The sequence below is a fragment of the Carassius auratus genome, chromosome 16 (assembly GCF_003368295.1).
Source record: "Carassius auratus strain Wakin chromosome 16, ASM336829v1, whole genome shotgun sequence".
Classification (NCBI taxonomy): Eukaryota; Metazoa; Chordata; class Actinopteri; order Cypriniformes; family Cyprinidae; genus Carassius; species Carassius auratus.
The window spans coordinates 22,155,474-22,172,543 of record NC_039258.1 but is presented as its reverse complement, the minus strand read 5'-3'; the positions used below and the strand labels follow the sequence as shown (position 1 = coordinate 22,172,543).

Sequence of the window (17,070 nt, the reverse complement as noted above, 5' to 3'; positions counted from 1 at the left end):
AAATACTACACGCCATCAAACCGCCTGGCTCCAAAAGATCTCATTTCATTGGCTGGATCGTACAGACGTTCATCGCTGGTTGGCCAGTTTACATGTCAGTCAGAAGCACTAGACTCAGTGGGCGGTTTTTGTCGGGTTTGAATGACAACGCGTTACTTACTTGGGTAAATTTACAAGTAGAGACAATGTGGACGTGAGAGTCGAGAGATATTTACTTAAATTCTAATATAAATTACTTTATTGGGCATGAAAACTCATTGATGGCATGGTGGTAATAAAAATATTCGGGGCTTTACTGAAAACATTCGGGGCTCCAGCCCCCTTAGCCCACCCCTAACGCCGCCCCTGAGTTTCAGGATGTTTAATATTTTTTGCAAATCAATCCTGTTACATTATCATGTTTTTTTTTATACAGTGCACACAAACAACTATGTTTCAACATGTTTAGTTAGTGTGTGTCTACCCTGTGTCTCTCTTGATAACTGATGATGATGATGATGATAATAGCGCTCTGCTCTTCGTTGTTCATAATCTCTAGGACTAGCTCACAGCGCTCTCTGCTGGTGAAAATAATCACAATCTAATCATAAATTAATCGTATGATATAATAATCATTATCTCAGTGAACATATTTTTTCCAGCTCTTAAAAAAGCAACTTTGTAAAGGTTTTATTTTACAGATATCTCACCAGTCGGCGCACATTACGTCACGAAAGTAATGTTACACGACGTCATGCTACAGTCTGCAGCGCGAGCTCGATTGTGCGTGAATCGAATCTGAGTTGCTATAGCAACCTGTAAGTTCCATCTGCAGCTATAAAAGTCTGAAGTCTTCTGTTTCTGATTGTTGTGTGTTTGAAGACGAGACTCGAGACACACTTTTATGTCTGAAGGAGTTCGGAGCATTTCTGAGTTTAGATTATTCTGAGGAGAGTTTTATTTGATTTATTTGTTTTTATTTGGTTTCAGGTGTTATTTCTTTTTCTTATCTATTCTTTTCTTTTCTCATTGTGAAGGAGAGATATTAAGGATATTTTCGATGGCTCACATGGGCGAAAGACAAGGTGAGTGTTTTAATTTTTCATATTTGTTTGTTTGGTTTGAAGTTGTATTGTTAGACTACCCTTACATTAATAACGTTGTGCAGTTTAGCAGATTTATCTCGAACACTAGTGAAACAAGCATATATTGTACATTTTTTATAAAAAGTGTATTATGTGTCACTTCACATGATTGGTTTCATCTCGGATGTGCATTATTTTCAATAATAATCTGACCAGAGTCGATTATTCCACTTATACCACGGTTAACAAACCTCAAGACATTGTTGAGCTGATTTATTTGAAGAAATTCATTAAAAGCAGAAGAAAGTCAAACAGTGTGAAACAGTGAAGTGGTGCTCTCTCAGCTTTGGGTCGCTCCAGATCCACTGCTGCTTTAACCCAGATGGCTGCTGGTCAGGAGGCTGGGAGACCGTGTGGAGACCACATTCAGAAAGCACTGTCAACCCCGACCCGGCCTGGCTATATCTGTCCTGTGCCTTCTGAGTCGACTCAAAGGAAGAGGAAGAGACAGAGCTCGGAGGATGAAGATCCCAGACCCACCAAACGCTCTGCTGAAGGTCAGGCTGATTCTCAAGACATGGCTGAATTAAGTGATTTTGACATGTTCATTCACTGATGATGATTACAGGAACAGTCTTGTAGTCGCCTGTTTTCTCATTTCTTGTGATCGTGTGATTGTTGCAGATGCGTATATAAAGGGCCCAATGCTGGGTCAAGGTGGATTCGGCTCTGTGTTTGCTGGGACCCGCAGCTCTGATGGATTGCCAGTAAGACATTTTCTTTCCTCCTCGATTCATTCAAACAGCCCTCATTCACGACACTCGTGACATAAACTGTATTTAATCTGTACTGAGCTTGAGGTTATTGTCATCATTAGCAGGTGTAAAATACTGTGGTTCATCTGTCTGCAGGTGGCCATCAAGTACGTGACTAAAGACGAGGAGCACGAGGACGTGGAAGTTGTAAGTTCAGTCACATGTAGGGTTTGATACACACATAAAGCCACACTCAGGCCTCTAGCGATGACTCAAGGGTCTGCTGTCTCTGCCGCTGCAGGAAGGTCAGGGTCTGCTGCCGCTGGAGGTCGCGTTGATGACCCGAGTCAATTCAGCTCCTGTCTGTCCCAGTGTCCTGAAGCTGCTGGAGTGGTTTGACCATCCCGAACGCTACGTCATGATCCTGGAACGGCCGGATCCTTGCCAGGATCTCCACAGTTTCTGTGAGGAGAACGGCTGTCTGGATGAGAGCCAGGCCAAGAAGGTGCTGCTGCAGCTCATCGACGCTCTCAAACACTGCGAGAGCCGCGGCGTCTTCCACCGGGACGTCAAGCCACAGAACCTGCTCATTTGCACCGATACCAGCGAGATCAAGCTGCTGGACTTTGGCTGCGGACACCTCCTGAAGGACTCGCAGTATGAAGAGTTTGCAGGTTGGTCAGGAGGAGATCTCTGTGGAAGTTTGTGTTTTGGACTGGAAGCGTTTGAGCTGATCTCTTGCTCTTCTGGGGTCTCTCAGGCACTCTTTCATACGCCCCTCCGGAGTGGTTTCGTTCCCACAGCTATCGTGCCGGAGCAGCCACTGCTTGGTCGCTGGGTGTGACGCTCTACAAGCTCCTGTGTGGCTCTCTACCTTTCCAAAGCGCACGGAGGGTTCGCAGACTGCGCTTCCCGAGTCACCTGTCTGCAGGCAAGAGATGGCAAACATGCAGCTGTTCACAGTCAGAAATCAGGGCCGGAGCGAGCAGAAGTTGATGTTGTGTTGCTCAAGTACTGTGTTGTATGTGACAGACTGCCGTCAGTTGATTAGATGGTGTCTTAGAGCAGCAGCGGACGAGCGTCCCAGCTTACAGGACATTGAACAGCATCCCTGGTTACGCTCCACAGGTGGCCAATCACAGCACACTCATCTCAATGACTCCGTGTTGATTGGACAGTTGGATTGTCCTGTCAGGATCAATGTAGGTAACTGTCTGTAATTGTGAACATAGTGTGAGCAGGAGTGCAGGACACAGGAGCAGCAGAGACAGCTGGACACCTGCAGTGAGGACGAGTGGACAGCAGGCGTTTCATGTGTTTTGTAATGCTGTGCTTCACTCTGGAGCGTGACTGAGGGCTCTGTGTGGATGCTGGAGGAGCTGGACACGCAGCGCCGGCTCAAACCAGAGTCCTGAAGCTACAGAGATCCGCTCCAGACTGAGCCTAAACCAGCATGAAGAGACAAAAACATCAAAACCTTAGGAATTATTTAATTACTTAACTGAAACCTACAGAAAACATTTCTGTTATTTGAAATAAAATAACCTTTAACTGAAATCTAAAAATCGAAATCTTAATAAAAACCATAATAGCATCTCATTGTCACAGCTTGTTAAAAATAAAGTTGATGAGAGGATCTCAATGTAGCAGAAGTCGTCAGAAGAATGCAGATCAGATTTATTTTGCGTTAGCATGAAGCTGCAGTTTCACAAAACATGAATTACACTTACGAGTGACAGTAAAATGCGGCAAATCATTTTTTCTTACGCTTGAAACACGATTTACACCTTTACAAATCTTCTCTTGTGCATGGAAATTTAATTTAAACTCACAGTCTTATGTACACTTCCACAACTCCTGCCCTGCAAATATAAATATAAATATATGCAAATACTGTAGGCATTGCTTTACCTTCATAAATGACTGTGTTATTTAAACTAGTTTAAAGCCAAACAGGAGAAACACTGAGCAACAAACGAGACAGCCAGAAGTCTTTTCAATCTAAACATTGCTATCATTTACCATGGTAACACTCACTGCACCATGGGATTGTTGACAGAAATGTGGGATATTCACACTGAATTTCATTAAGTAAAAAAAAAAAAGAATGAATTTAACCTTTTAAAAGGTTGCTATTATTATTATTATTATTATTATTACAGATGCTACTGATTTTGATGAACAAAAATGTTACCTCTGCATCCTAATGTGCATTTCTAAGACACAAAAAAGTGGTTTTATTATTAATATTATCAGGCAACCCAAACCTATTTCTTGATTTTAAACAATATCACTCATTAGAACATGCAGAAGACCAAGAAATACATTTTTCTATGTAGATATGTATTTTGTAAAGAAACATTAATGGTCTGGTTTCTACAACTTTCACTTTAGAACATAAATTTAGCTTTAAACTGGAGAAAAATAAAGATTTGACTTATATTGTGATAATTATCGATATCAACTTATATGAAAAAAAAAAATCGTGAATTTTTTTTTTGGCCATATCGCCCAGCTCTTAGATGAAGGTACAGAAGTGCCTTGATGCCTTCCTTGGAGTGTGTCCTCTAAAGACAGCATTTTTGAGTTTAAAGGGGGGTGAAATGCTCGTTTTCACTCAATATCCTGTTAATCTTGAGTGCCTATAGAGTAGTACTGCATCCTTCATAACTCCAAAAAGTCTTTAGTTTTATTATATTCATAAGAGAAAGATAGTCTGTACCGATTTTTCCCGGAAAAACACGAGCGGCTGGAGGCGTGACGTGTGGGCGGAGCTAAAGAATCACGACCGCCAGTAGGCTTTTGCGTTGAGAGCGTCTGGAAGCTGTGACATTACCGTGAGGAAAAAAACATCATCCAAAACAAACCATGGCTAACAGTCAGATTCAGCCATTTATTTATGATCCAGAATCAGATCCCAAGGCTGAAATTTAACAAGAGCAGCAGCAGCAACGACGTCTCTATGTGGTATGTACTGAAACTGTATATATTTGCTTAGCGGTTTTGGAAAATGACTAAGTTCCACTTTATGTCCTCTTTTTTTTTTTTTTTTTTTTTAGCTGTACATGTGGAAAGTGCAGTTTGATGACAACATCGCATGTTGTTTACTTGATGTGCTTACACGCCGATAGCTAAGTTAACAACACAGAGATATTTGAAGCAGTTTTACTCACCGCCTGCGGTTCCAACACACGATCGTGACCCTTTTTCGTTGGGACTGCATCATCCTTAAGAAATAAACGATACGCAAATCCGGCGTCAAACTGGGCCTTGTTTGTAAAACAAGCATCTTCGAAATGCAGGAAACAAACACAAACACTTGCACAACTCCGTTGATGCTCTGTAAAAATAAACTCCATCCACTGGTCCCTTAATGCTGTTTTTTTTGGTAATCTGTGCAGGGTTGTCTTGCCCTGGCAACCAAAAACACACTTCTTTGGTGACATTTCGCTCTCGCTCTGATCAGTGAATGTCTCTGCACCGCTCTGCTATACGGGAGCGCGCTCTTCCGGGAGAAGTGCCTCAGGACCCATATAAGGAAATTCCGCTCCATCTAACGTCACACAGAGCCATACTCGAAAAAAACTTTCCGAAACTTGTGACAAACCGGTAGATGTATTTTTGGAACAAAACGTACAACTTAATTTTTGAAACTTTGTCCATGTTAAGCATGGGAATCCAACTCTTTAACAGTGTAAAAACACCCCCCCCCCCCTTTAAGAATGTAGCTGAAATTTCAATGGTTCGGCTCTGGGGGTGATCTCTGTGAATCCGTCAATCAGGCAAGTACATTGAGAACCACTGAACCAGTGTCTATGAGTGTTTTTATAGTCTATGAGTTTACCTGATCTCGGATCAGTTTCATTAATTTTTAGACATTTTAATGAGACATCTGAGAAATTAAAAGGATGTGAAGTAGTTAATAGTCTCTAACTGGCCTCTTTATAAACATATAAAGCAAGCCCTGCTAATGAATATAAAACATTTTTAAAATCACATACTATACAGACATTTCATATTTAATGCTATTTAATTATTTTTATTTCATTTAATGTATTTAACTTTCAATAAAATGTGCTTATAAAGCGGTGTAAGCATGGTTTAGCCTGAAGTGTTTTATTTGTTTGCATGTACACAGTTTTGACCAGCAGGCGTCACTAGCGATCAGTAGGCACTTCGAAACCAGCGATGCCAAGTCCGCTTGTTATACACAGGCGGCAAGGAACTCAACCGGAAGTTGAAGTCAGCCGCGTGCCGCCATCTTGTAGCAGAACTTCACTTGAGTTAGCATCCCATTGACTCCCATTCATTTTGGCGTCACTTTGACAGAGAATAACTTTACATCTGAGGCGTTTAAAGACTCAGTTTGTCCATTATTTATTTCTAAAGATACACAACAATGTATAAAGTGCTCCATTACCTTCTATGTTACATTATGGCCCTGTAGAAACAGTTTTTGTAAAAATAGGCTAACGATTGCGTCATAACCACTCGACTCTCTGTCTCATTACCGTACAGACAGGAGGAGAAGCTCGCAGACAATTAACTTAATATGGCGTACTGGCGTTACATTTTAAAATACTTTACAAAATAATTAATCAGAATACTTACTCCTGCTCACTCACGACAAAGAACTCCCCGCTCAAGCTCGCCGTCTCTGCAAGATTAACGATGGCAGTTTGAGTCTGCACCAGAGCATGTGAGTGAAGTGGAGCGGGAGCGAGCGGAGAGCGTGAGCGGGCGGGTCTTAGACTGAGTGCAGAGCGGCATTTTTAAAAGGATGGAGCGTCGCTCTATTTCCCGCTCCAATTTCGCTCTGCTCACCATGAGTCTGAAGCATGCTCAGTCAAGCCTGACCCACAATCCATCTGTCTTTTACTGTCATCAACGTACTATTTTCATTCAAAACTCGGCTCAATAATGGAGTTCAAAAAGTACTTCAAAAAAGAAAACGAGAAATCATACAGGTGTACTATTAAAAAATGAACTAACAGTGACAATGTGGTACAAGAAAACGAATGTGGAGACATTGTTTCAGTAAGTAAAGGTTCCTTTTGGAATCTAAAAAGGCACATTTCCCGAAAGCATGAAAGTGTGCTGCGCGAACACGCTGTGAAGGAAGCCAAAGGTTAGCAAATTGAATACGGTAACTTGTAACAAAGTGTAAATTAAATATAGCGTAATATAAAAAAAAAAAATTGTTTTGTCATTCAAGTAGGCATAATGGTTCATTTTATTTCATTTGTGTCATCTGTGAATTTGTATTTAATAGAGCGAGAGGAGGAGCAGCAGCAACAAGAGACGACGGTTAAGGAATTCAAAAGTTTCTTCACTGCACGCAAAGCCCCAACCATAACAAGGGAGAGAAAAAGAGAGCTGGATGTAGCATTTTTTTAAATGATTTACATGGACTATGAACCGCTGAGTATAGGAGAACGTGAAGGGATGCAACACTTCGCTAGCGCAGCTCAACCGGGCTACGCACCCCCATGCTACAACACCGTACGGGACACGCTCATGCCACATGCGCTGGAAGAGATGGAAGCCAAACTGCGAGACCTACTGCAGAATGGAGATGGGCTGGTTCTGTCAGCGGACATTTGGACCAGTAGAAGAGGGCACAGCTTCCTTGGCATCGTGGCCAGTTTCATTGATGGGACGTTCGGGGGGCACACGGTTTTGTTGGGCTGTGAGCAAGGGCACCACACCGCAGATCGTATTTATCAAAACTATGAAAGTGTACTGAAATATTGGAACGTGCAACGACGTGTGATTCGTGTCGTCACTGACAGTGGCAGCAACATGATCAAGGCGTTTAACCTCCTCCCTGGCACTGAAGAGGAGGCGGAGGGTGAAGTGACCGCGGATGCCAGCAGCAGCGCTGAACATGAAGAGGAGGATGAGGAACCACCAGCGCCCTCGCAAGTCCATGTGGAAGTGATAACAACTAATGTAGATACTATGATAAATCAGTACTTTACTGTGTCAAATTTACATCTGAGATGCCCCATTCACATGCTTCAGCTGGCCATCAAAGATGCCATTAACGAGCACGATAACATTAATAGGCTGTTAGTGAAAGTCGGCAAGCTGGTGTAAAGTGTACGAAAGAGCACCCTGAACACAGAGGAAACAGACCAATTAGGGGTACGTCCCGCAAATGCCTGCGCCACTCGATGGAGCAGCCAGCTTCGGATGATTCAGTCGGTCATCCGGCTGTTCCAAAAAGACCCATTATGGCAAAACAAACTCAAGTCTAATGTTTCTAACATCACCTTGAATCAAGTACGCCAGCTTGTCAGTGTGCTGACACCTCTGGCAGACCTCACAGAAAAAATGCAGAAAGAGCTGGGGAACCTGGGGATGATCCTGCCTGCTGTCACAGAAATAAAATCCCTGCTCACCGATGACACTCACGCTGCACTTCCAATGGGCATCGCTGCTTTTGCAGAAACATTGGCAAACAACGTGTCAACTCGCTATGGGATATACTATACTGATAAACATCAGTGTTAGATCCCCGTTTCAAGACAGAATGGATAAGAGGGTTTTCTCTGCTGCTGGCTTGCTCTCAAGAAACCACCGCATGAGTCTGAAGCCTCAGACATTGTCCAAACTTGTGTTCTTGAAGGTGAACTCAAAAGAACTGTAGATAAGGAAAGCAATTCTTTTAGTTTGACAACAAAGCCAATTTAAATTGAAATCCACATGCACTCATGCGCAAAAGTTCAGTTAAGAATTTTGGCCTAATAGTTAATTTTAAAACTTTGATGTAGGCCTATAGCCTGTATATTTTTATTTATATATTTAGGCCCATTAATTTGTTTAATTTTACAGCAGTTTTTTTCTTTTTTTGGTAGAATTGATATAAGCCAATTTAAAATTTAATCCTGCTCGCTGCGCAAAAGTTCAGTTATAATAATGTTGCCTTATAGTTAATTTACTTTTAAAACGTGTATGTATATTTTTGTTTATATAATTTTTATTTATATTATTAGGCCCATTAATTCGTTTAATTTTACAGCAGTTTTTTTTTTTTTTTTGGTAGACCTACAATTGATATAAGACAATTTAAAATTTAATCCTGCACGCTGCCCAAAAGTTCAGTTATAAGAATGTTGGCTAATAGTTAATTTACTTTTAAAATTATGTATGTTTATGTATATTTTTGTTTATATAATTTGTATTTATATTATTAGGCCCATTTATTCGTTTAATTTTACAGGAATTTTTGTGACTAATTTGTCATTTGAAATAAAATATTTCTATTTGAAAAATGTTGTTGCTCATTAGTTCTTTAGGAGATAGGGCTGTGGTCTAAGCTAAAAGTCAAGATTTTTTTTCTTTTTTGGAGCAAGTGGTGGGCAATTTGAGTGGAGCGCGAAGCAAACTGAGTTGAGCGCTGAGCGATAATGAGCGGAGCGGCCTGATGTAGCTTTGAGCGGGGGAGCGGAGGGGTGAACAGTTCCGTGATCGATTAGCGGAGATTCTCACCACTCCACTCCGCTCACATGCTCTGGTCTGCACATCAGAAACCGAAGTGCTAAAAAAACGCTAAAAATGGGGGTTGGGGGTGCTTGTTTCTAATGTGTAGTTACTTATTTGGGCTTGTTTCCAGCTCCATAATAAGTTATGAAGCAGATAGTTTCTATAAGTTATTTAAATGTAGTTCTAGCCTGTTCTCTCTGTCCCTCCCTTTTCCCCATACACACAGGAGACAGCAGAGTTTTTTCCCTCCCACGTCCTGCTTCTAATTGGCTCTGACCCAGTACTAGCCAATCAGAGGCAGAGCAGGGCAATCTGATTTTTTTTTCTGGTTAGGAAAATGTCAGTCAGTGAGTGACGTAAACTTTAAATTAAACATGAAGGAAAGCGCATGCGTCAAACTCACTACGTTTCGTTGTGTTTAATCCTGAAGCATGTCCACGGCAGGATTTAATCCAACAAGATAAACATCGGGCCACGCCGCTAGCGAGAACGCGGCAGCTGTGTGAGCCGTCATAAACTGGCCATCTTTGCCAGCCTCTTGTGCCGTCTCTCAAACTCTGAAGACTGAATTGTGCAGAGTGTCTGAGGGGGAGCTCAAATGATTGCTCAGTTCAATGACGCTCGAGGTGCCTTTGCTGCAAGACAGTCAATGTTAGAGCGTGGGGTTTGAGAACGAGAGGCTTTTCGCTAAGAACTGCCATAAGAGAAGTAAATTTGCCGAAATTAGACATGACTCCATACGCCTTCGACGAGACTTAGGCCGCAGCCGAGTTCGGCGTGATCCGTTCGGCTAGAAAGGTAGTCAACACGGCATCGCTGTATAATAGCAGTCATGTCAGTGTCATGGCGCGTTCGTGACATGTGTTGATTAAGGTTGCTTCCAGGACCTCAAAAACTCTTGGTGGAGGTCCGTGAGAAGGGTAGTGGCTCATGGGGGCGGGGGGGTTGGGGGTGGCGATAGTTTATCCACCACGCGGATAGCCACATAAATAGCTCACTGAGGAAGGGGAGGCGCTTTTCTCCTGTCCACTCGGAGGGAGAGAACCGCGTATGCCGGCCAGAGCCTACTCTGAGTTCGAAGCCGCAGTTAGACAAACATAGTAGAAAAAGCAAATCTGCTCTGATTAACACGCTCGAGTGGGGGAGAGCAAGCAAGTGGAAAAACTCCAGTGCATCACTGTATTCATAGTCAAGCCGCACATATCGCCCCAAACAACACCTCGTGCTGGGCCTCGGCGACCGCAGAAGCGAACGGTGGGGGTTAGACACGAGGCGACATAAGAAATACACTACAGAGCGCGGATACCTTTATTTTTTTTTTTTTACCCTAGCCGTAGGCTATCACAGAGAGAACATGTAGAGAGGCTGCTAACGAATCTCTCATGAGTGCCTCTTTGTGATAAACCCATTATACGGCTCTTACCTTTCGTTGACTCATCGCGGAGGAGTTAAGGAGTTAAACACTGCTCGTAGAAACCGCTGGAGAACGCGAGATGATTCTTAGGGCACAGATGATTCGCTTCCCTGAAGGAATGAAATCTGAGCGAAATGGCGCACGGCACCCAGGTATACGATTCGTGCGCATGCGTAGAGCGGTGACAAGCGCCATTTGTCCAATAGGATTGGCGGGATTGTATAGGGCTTCAGACATTCGTCACACCGAAAGTGTTCCCATAGTGGTGACGTCACCGCAGCATTAAAGTGACCTATGAAAGGGAACTTGAACATCTCCACAAGCTGTGAGGAGGCTACAGTAGCAAAGACTTTTTCAATTAGGCCTATTGTTTATGCTTTTGGATCTGAATCTTTTCTATCAATAATCAGGCTTAATATTTTGTATCATTTTGATCACAAAGTATGCGCTGCCTGCAAATATAATTGTGCAAGTGTAATTTGTTTATTATTTCTCATAATATTAATATCGGAGCTGTGAAAGTATACGTTTCAGCAGGGGTGGTTCTAGGGTGAGTGAAGATCCTGCGCTTAGCCCAGAAAAATACATGAATGTGACTTTTTATTTTAATAAATCAGAAAGATTTACCTTTTTTAAATATACAAAAACAATAAAAACAAAAAAACGAATTTAAAACATTTTATTTAAAGTTTATCTCTTGTATCCTGACACATATGCTGACGGACGAGCCCCCATTTGTTACATAACCACCCATCTAGGGTTGGGGAGTTAGTAACAAAGTGAAAAAAAAAAGAAACTACTACTTAAATTAAATAATATTAACCCTTGGAGAGAGTTCCAGGATAACCCAACCTCCTGTCCCAGAGATCACACAACAACAAATCCAAATAATATCTTTATAGTTTGAAAGATATAAAGAATAACAAAATCACAAACAAGATAACAACCAAACAGTTTAATAAATAATAACTTCGGGGGAGAGCTCGGCCAAAATAACAAACAAAACTTAAACTAACTAGCCCAAAAACCTTAAATTACCTAGAACAAGATAATCCCGGAAAAATAAAGAACATCAATCTTCCTTTTTTCCCTAGCTCACCATAAACAGGAGAAAAGGAAGAATACAAACAAAAATGGCACCCTCCCCCTACATTCCCCAAATCAGGATAAGTAAGAAATAACAGACTTGACATGAAATAAGAAAGGAATTAAACATAATACAGATTCAGTTCTCTATTCAACTTAAGAACACTTACAACACGTCCTGAGCTCACTTACTCCAGAACAAATCAACAACTGTAAAAGCATACAAATCAACGTGATCTGAGCTGACAGGAGGAGGAATCAATCCTGGCCACCAAAGTCTCTCTCTCTGCTCTCAACAGATCCACTCCGGTTTATATCCTGGCTCCTCCCCTTCACCCTCCAATCACGTCAGTCAGCCATAGATTGAGTACAGCTGGTTTGAGAACCTGTGGTAATAAGGAAAGAGAACAGAGCAAGGAGAGCAAAGCACAACCCAAATACACGTTCACCCCTATGAAATCCCGTTTACATCCACTGACGTAACACCCCCATCAATAAATTTTTGCATCTGACAAGAATGCAAAAACAATTTCACATCCCCAAGTCACTCATCAGCTCCCTGCACTCGGGACAGTGCATCAGCCACTACATTGTCCGAACCCTTCCGATGTTTAATTTCAAGGTTGTACTCCTGCAAAACAAGTGACCACCGCATCAACCGCTGGTTACTGTTAGACATTTGTGTCAAAAACACTAATGGATTATGATCAGTGTACACCTTAATCGGGCTGCAGTGACCTCCCAAATACACTTCGAAGTGTCGCAATGCCATGACCAAGGCCAGCGCCTCCTTCTCAATAGTGCTGTAATTGTACTGACACTTGGAAAATTTCTTCGAGAAGTAACACACAGGATGTTCAATACCGGAGTCATCCTCTTGTATCAACACTCCACCAGCTCCAACAGCACTTGCGTCCACATTCAGCTGAAAAGGTCGTGCAAAATCAGGAGCGGAAAGAACTGGGGCATTACACAATAAATCCTTTACTGCATTGAAAGCATATTCACACCTTTCACTCCATTCAAACCTCCTTGAAGTGCTAAGAAGATCGGTCAGAGAGGACAACACCGTTGCGAAATTGTAACAAAATCCACGGTAGTATCCGGCCATTCCCAAAAACCTCCTAAGTTCTCTTTTATTTACAGGAGTAGGAAAATCACGAATTGCACTCACTTTGGCCACCACAGTCTTCACGTGCCCCTGACCTACCATTTTACCCAGGTATGTAATCACTGCCTTTGCAAATTCGAACTTTGACAGATTCAAAGTTAAAGAAGCTTTGGCGAGACGATTGAACACTAGGTCCAATTGGTTCACATGTTCCTCCCAGCTGTTTGAATAAATTACTAGGCTAGGTCATCTAGATATGCTTCGCAATTTGGCACTCCTGACAAAACTTTCTGCATCAGGCGCTGGAAAGTCGCTGGGGCATTCCGCATACCGAACGCCATCACAGTATATTGCAGAAAGTTGTCAGGAGTGACAAACGCAGATATTTCACTAGCCCGAGCAGTCAAAGGGACTGTACCCCTTGAGCAGATCTAATTTGGTAACATACCTAGCAGAACCGATTCGATCAACACAGTCTTCAATTCGGGGTAAAGGAAAAGAATCTGCCTTCGTAACACTGTTAACCTTACGATAATCCGTACAAAAACGGAAAGTGGTGTCTGGTTTCTGGACCAACAAACATGGAGAACTCCATGGACTTTGACTATGGACAGCCAACAAGAGATAAGAAGCAAACATTAAGCAGTGCACTGACATACTCTTACTCTACAAAGATATCTGGTCAAAGGACTTTATCTCTGTGTTTATGTACACTTAAAGCCAAGTATAATTATAAACGCAGGGCTCTATACACTTATATTTTTGAAGGAGCACTTACACAGCACTTACAAATTGCATAAATAATTTTATGAGGCTAATGTATCAAATATAAAATTTGGAATACAGAAATATGAAATTATGAAAAAAAAAAAAAATTGAATGGTACTTTGCCACTAGGTGGCGGCATGCCACTGCCTTAATGAGTGAGTAGTGATGGGAAGTTCGATTCTTTTCCGCAAACCGGTTCTTTCGGACGGTTCGATTCAATAAACCGGTTGAAAAAACCGGTTCATCGGTTCATTCACGCTCGACGTAATGACGTCATTGGCGATGATGTAATGGCGTCACGTCTATCAAACATTCAAATATATAAAGTCAGTAATCATAACTTTAGTCAGTTAAAACCTCATAATCATGAAAAGTTTACATTTGAGTTTTGCAACAACACCTACATACAGTAACAGCAATAATGTGCATATGAGGATTTAAGTCTTGAAGATATAAAGTAAATAAATTAGGTGTCATCAGCGCAGAAACCATGATCCACTGTATTTGTTATTAAATGAACTTACGTTTCGCCAGATTGCCCTTCATCCAAGCCCTCGAAATACCCGCGCTCATAACATTACTAGTACAGAATCAGAATCAATCACCAAAAGAATCCCTTCGGTTCAGACATGCTGTGAGTCAGTTGGCTTCACGCTGAATCGCGCATGCGCAGTATCATCAGTTCATCGGTTCTCAATTCGGACGCGTCCGACAGAAACGATTCTCGGTTGAGTGTACTGATGATCCGAAAACCGATGCAACCGGTTCTTGACTCGAGAACGAGAATCGCTCTAACCGGCACGTGCTGCAGTTCAGTGTCATCAGCTGCTCTACTCGTGTTCATGTTCTGTTTACTACAAACTCAATTTGTGAACGTGTCATTAACTATAAATACAGTACAGATATCTCATAAATCAACCCTTATTCCTATTAAACATAAGAGTCTTTAGAGTCTTAATTATTGTCCAACTTCCCTGAAAACCCATTTGGCCTATACATACAATATACAGATTGGAAACATTAATCAAAAAAAAATAATAATAAAAAAAATCAAAATAAAATATAGTTATTTTATCACACTTTCCGATGTTTAACAAAATACTTACAAAATTACACGCATGCGCAATATCATCAGTTCATCGGTTCTCAATTCGGACGCGTCCGACAGAAACGATTCTCGGTTGAGTGTACTGGTGATCCGAAAACCGAAGCAACCGGTTCTTGACTCGAGAACGAGAATCAGCTCATCGGTTCTCAAATCGGACGCGTCCGACAGAAACGATTCTCGGTTGAGTGTACTGGTGATCCGAAAACCGAAGCAACCGGTTCTTGACTCGAGAACGAGAACTGCTCCAGCAGTGGGCGTGTTTGTTCATTATCTGGCTCGGCTGGGTGTTCATCTTCAGTTCGGTCTTCACAGCATTTCATTCAGTGTACTGTTTGAGTAAATGAATTACCCCGGGATATTGGTTTATTCTGACTCAGAGGGAGTGTCAGTCACGTTAAAAAAGTTAACAGCTTAAGTCATTTGTGGATTTATGCTTATTGGAGACGTGAACCATTTCAAACAATTCAGTTCGATTTGGTGAACTGGTTCAACCGGTTCACTAAGAAGAACCGGTTAAATTGAACGATTCGTTCACGAATCGGCCATCACTCAGAGTGAGTCGGTCAGTCATTTAATCAATGGATTCGTTATAAACGGATGATTCATTCAGAAAAAGTGTGTGTGTGCGTGTGTGTGTCTGTGTGTGTCCTAAAGACTGTGCTGCGCAACCGTTAACTGTTAGATGTTCAAAATGTAACGTTAAATCAGACACAATTTAAAACCTAAAAATAAATATAATACTATGATTAAAAGTTACAGATACCTGAAGCTGATGTATCTTGGTGTTCAAGTGTTTTGGCTGGGGGGGGGGGGGTTACTTCCTTTTTTGAAGAAGAAGAAGATTAATTTTGAAATATCCATTTTAATTTTCAAATAAATTGATCTAGTAAAATACTACACGCCATCAAACCGCCTGGCTCCAAAAGATCTCATTTCATTGGCTGGATCGTACAGACGCTCATCGCTGGTTGGCCAGTTTACATGTCAGTCAGAAGCACTAGACTCAGTGGGCGGTTTTTGTCGGGTTTGAATGACAACGCGTTACTTACTTGGGTAAATTTACAGACACTGTGGACGTGAGAGTCGAGAGATATTTATTTAAATTCTAATATAAATTACTTTATTGGGCATGAAAAGTCATTGATGGCATGGTGGTAATAAAAATATTCGGGGCTTTACTGAAAACATTCGGGGCTCCAGCCCCCTTAGCCCACCCCTAACGCCGCCCCTGAGTTTCAGGATGTTTAATATTTTTTGCAAATCAATCCTGTTACATTATCATGCTTTTTTATACAGTGCACACAAACAACTATGTTTTAACATGTTTAGTTAGTGTGTGTCTATGGAAAGCCAAGTGGACCAGAAAACGCGTGCTTTTCAACGCCGTATTAATTTTAAAACGCCGTTTTCATAACGCCGCCAGGTGTTAAATAAGCGCCGTTACGCGATAAGTAAACGCCAGACGCCACCACGCGTTAAAATAACGCCACACGCCGACAGACGTTAAGTTAACGCAACACGCCACTTAAGATGCAGATTTATTTACTCATCTACATGGACACACCTCTCATGGCTACAAGGACTCTACGGCAAGTCAGAGCATCCAGTTTGCAAGAGCGCGAAGATGGCAAGGATAGCCCTTACAATTATACATATAGCTTTTGTCTCATAAAGTTAAAACACGAATAAGTGCAAATTTGGAAAATATTTTATTCAACAGTTAAATTAATACGAAAGTAATATTATTATTTTATTATTATATTATATTTTGAGTAGGCTATCATTTCAATTTAATAAATAGTTGGTGATAGTTTCACAAAAATAGAAATTCTGTTTATTTACATTTACTCAACCCAATGATTCAGATGCAGGTTCTGTAACAAAAGTATAGCATGTGTAATTCTAAATTAAATATTAATATTTAAAGCTACATTTTGTTTGCTTTTTCAGATTTAACTCAATTAGGCTCTAAAATATCTTCTGAGGGTACTTTTTCTTCCTTTTTAAAAACATAATAACATATGATAAACTGAAATCATACTCAAAAGTAGTTACCTGATTTATTTTACAATAAAGCAATTACAAATATGGATATAGGGAATATAGTTATCGAATGACACAAATAAGTCCAAATTTGGAAATTATTACAATGGTTAAATAAATGAGAAAATGTATGGCAAGTCCTGACCTTTTGGATGTATTTAATTATAAATACCTTTGTAATCTATAATAACAGTACATTTGTTCATTCTTGAATATTAATATAGGTACCTGTA

The 17,070-nt window shown here is 41.2% G+C and overlaps 1 pseudogene; it reads left to right on the top strand.

Moving 5' to 3' along the window:
- The first annotated feature begins 861 nt into the window (after positions 1-861).
- LOC113116540 (serine/threonine-protein kinase pim-1-like) lies at positions 862-3,369 on the top strand (annotated as a pseudogene).
- Positions 3,370-17,070: the final 13,701 nt, after the last annotated feature.